Below are 4183 nucleotides of genomic sequence, written 5' to 3' on the forward strand. Positions count from 1 at the left end.
GAATGTTTTAACTACGAGGCATACCTGGTTTTTTGGAGTTTTTTTTTTTTTTTGTTTTTGTTGTTTTTTCTCAGCCCCAGGCAGCCTCTAGGCTCACAAACAACCAGCAATTTCTGAGTATTTTATATGACTTACAGGTCTTGAAATTTCATCTTTCTTTCAATACCAGTACCATGCAGTTTTTATCGAAATTACTCTGTAGTACAGCTTTAGGTCAGGCATAGTGATTTCACCATAGGTTCTTTTATCATTGAGAAGAGTTTCTGCTATCCTAGGTTTTTTGTTATTCCAGATGAATTTGCAGATTGCCCTTTCAGATTCGTTGAAGAATTGAGTTGGAATTTTGATGGGGATTGCATTGAATCTGTAGATTGCTTTTGGCAAGATAGCCATTTTTACTATATTGATCCTGCCAATCCATGAGCATGGGAGATCTTTCCATCTTCTGAGATCTTCTTTAATTTCTTTCTTCAGAGACTTGAAGTTCTTATCATACAGATATTTCACTTCCTTAGTTAGAGTCATGCCAAGGTATTTTATATTATTTGTGACTATTGAGAAGGGTGTTGTTTCCCTAATTTCATTCCCAGCCTGTTTATCCTTTGTGTAGAGAAAGGCCATTGACTTGTTTGAGTTAATTTTATATCCAGCTACTTCACTGAAGCTGTTTATCAGGTTTAGGAGTTCTCTGGTGGAATTTTTAGGGTCACTTATATATACTATCATATAATCTGCAAAAAGTGACATTTTTACTTCTTCTTTTGCAATTTGTATCCCCTTGACCTCCTTTTGTTGTGGAATTGCTCTGGCTAGGACTTCAAATACTATGTGGAATAGGTATGGAGAATGTGGGCAGCCTTGTCTAGTCCCTGATTTTAGAGGGATTGCTTCCAGCTTCTCACCATTTACTTTGCTGTTGGTTTGATGTACATTTCTTTTATTATGTTTAGGTATGGGCCTTGAATTCCTGATCTTTTCAAAACTTTTATCATGAATGGGTGTTGGATTTTGTCAAATGCTTTCTCGGCATCTAATGAAATGATCATGTGGTTTTTGTCTTTGAGTTTGTTTATATAGTGGATTATGTTGATGGATTTCCGTATACTAAACCATACCTGCATCCCTGGGATGAAGCATACTTGGTCAGGATGGATGATTGTTTTGATGTGTTCTTGGATTCGGTTAGCGAGAATTTTATTGAGGATTTTTGCATCGATATTCATAAGGGAAATTGGTCTGAAGTTCTCTGTCTTTGTTGGGTCTTTCTGTGGTTTAGGTATCAGAGTAATTTTGGCTTCATTGAATGAATTGGGTAGAGGACCTTCTGCTTCTATTTTGTGGAATAGTTTGTGAAGAACTGGAATTAGATCTTCTTTGAAGGTCTGATAGAACTCTGCACTAAACCCATCTGGTCCTGGCCTTTTTTTTTTTTTTTTTTTTTTTTTGTTGAGAGACTACTATTAATGACTGCTTCTATTTCTTTAGGGAGTATAGGACTGTTTAGATCATTAAACTGATCCTGATTTAACTTTGGTACCTGGTATCTGTCTAGAAATTTGTCCATTTCATCCAGGTTTTCCAGTTTTGTTGAATATAGCCTTTTGTAGAAGGATCTGATGGTGTTTTGGATTTCTTCAGGATCTGTTGTTATGTCTCCCTTTTCATTTCTGATTTTGTTAATTAGGATGCTGTCCCTATGCCCTCTAGTGAGTCTGGCTAAGGGTTTATGTATCTTGTTGATTTTCTCAAAGAACCAGCTCCTCATTCTGTTGATTCTTTGAATAGTCCTTGTTTCCACTTTGTTGATTTCGTCCCTGAGTTTGATTATTTCCTGCTGTCTACTCCTCTTGGGTGAATTTGCTTCCTTTTGTTTAGAGCTTTTAGGTGTGTTTTAAAGCTGCTAGTGTGTGCTCTCTCTACTCTTTTTTTGGAGGCACTCAGAGGTATGACTTTCCCTCTTATCACTGCTTTCATTGTGTCCCATAAGTTTGGGTATGTTGTGGCTTCATTTTCATTAAACTCTAAAAAGTCTTTTATTTCTTTATTCCTTCCTTGACCAAGGTATCATTGAGGAGAGTGTTGTTCATTTTCCACGTGAATGCTGGCTTTCTATTATTTATGTTGTTATTGAAGATCAGCCTTAGTCCATGGTGATCTGATAGGATGCATGGGACAATTTCAACATTTTTGTATCTGTTGAGGCCTGTTTTGTGACCAATTATATGGTCAATTTTGGAGAAGGTACCATGAGGTGCTGAGAAGATATATCCTTTTGTTTTAGGATAAAATGTTCTGTAGATATATGTTAAATCTACTTGTTTCATAACTTCTGTTAGTTTCACTCTGTCCCTGTTTAATTTCTGTTTCCACGATCTGTCCATTGATGAAAGTGGTGTGTTGAAGTCTCCCACTATTATTGTGTGAGGTGCAATGTGTGCTTTGAGCTTTACTAAAGTTTCTTTAATGAATGTGGCTGCCCTTGCATTTGGAGCATAGATATTCAGAATTGAGAGTTCCTCTTGGAGGATTTTACCTTTGATGAGTATGAAGTGTCCCTCCTTGTCTTTTTGATAACTTTGGGTTGGAAGTCAATTTTATCCGATATTAGAATGGCTACTCCAGCTTGTTTTTCAGACCATTTGCTTGGAAACTTGTTTTTCAGCCTTTCATTCTGATGTAGTGTCTGTCTTTTTCCCTGAGATGAGCTTCCTGTAGCAGGAAAATGTTGGGTCCTTTTTGTGTAGGCAGTCTGTAAGTCTATGTCTTTTTATTGGGGGAATTGAGTCCATTAATATTAAGAGATATTTAGGAAAAGTAATTGTTGCTTCCTATTATTTTTGTTGTTAGAGTTGGCATTCTGTTCTTGTGGCTGTCTTCTTTTAGTTTTGTTGAAGGATTACTTTCTTGCTTTTTCTAGGGTGTGATTTCCGTCCTTGTATTGTTTTTTTTTTTTTTTTCTGTTATTATCATTTGAAGGGCTGCATTCGTGGAAAGATAATATATGAATTTGGTTTTGTCCTGGAATTCTTTGGTTTCTCCATCTATGTTAATTGAAAGTTTTGCTGGGTATAGTAGCCTGGGCTGGCATTTGTGTTCTCCTAGTGTCTGTATAACATCTGTCCAGGATGTTCTGGCTTTCATAGTCTCTGGTTAAATGTCTGGTGTAATTCTGATAGGCCTGCCTTTATTTGTTACTTGGCCCTTTTCCCTTACTGCTTTTAATATTCTATGTTCATTTAGCGCATTTGTTGTTCTGATTATTATGTGTCGGGAGGAATTTTTTTTCTGGTCCAGTCTATTTGGAGTTCTGTAAGCTTCTTGTATGTTCATGGGCATCTCTTTCTTTAGGTTTTGGAAGTTTTCTTCTATGATTTTGTTGAAGATATTTGCTGGCCCTTTAAGTTGAAAATCTTCATTCTCATCTACTCCTATTATCAGTAGGTTTGGTCTTCTCATTGTGCCCTGGATTTCCTGGATGTTTTGAGTTAGGACCTTTTTGTATTTTGCATTTTCTTTGATTGTTGTGCCGATATTCTCTATGGAATCTTCTGCACCTGAGATTCTCTCTTCCATCTCGTGTATTCTGTTGCTGATGCTCACATCTATGGTTCCAGATTTCTTTCTTAGGATTTCTATCTGCAGTGTTGCCTATTTTTGGGTTTTCTTTATTGTGTCTACTTCTTTTATTATGTCTAGTATTGTTTTGTTCCTTTCCATCACCTGTTTGGATGTCTTTTACTGTTTTTCTTTAAAGACTTGTAACTGTTTTCAGTGTTCTCCTGTATTTCTTTAAGGACTTATAACTCTTTAGCATTGTTCTCCTTTCTTTCTTTAAGTGAGTTATTAAATTCCTTCTTGATGTCCTCTACCATCATCATGAGATATGCTTTTAAATCCGGGTCTAGCTTTTCAAGTGTGTTGAGGTGCCCAGGATTGGGCGAGTTCGGAATGCTGCATTCTGATGATGGTGAGTGGTCTTGGTTTCTGTTAATAAAATTCTTTTTTTTTCCATTTTTTATTAGGTATTTAGCTCATTTACATTTCCAATGCTATACCAAAAGTCCCCCGTACCCACCCACCCCCACTCCCCTACCCACCCACTCCCCCTTTTTGGCCCTGGCTTTCCCCTGTACCGGGGTGTGGGGAGTGGGTGTGGCGGCAGTCCCAAAGGTGCCAGGGACTG

This window comes from Mus musculus, chromosome 13, assembly GCF_000001635.26.
Source record: "Mus musculus strain C57BL/6J chromosome 13, GRCm38.p6 C57BL/6J".
Lineage (NCBI taxonomy): Eukaryota > Metazoa > Chordata > Mammalia > Rodentia > Muridae > Mus > Mus musculus.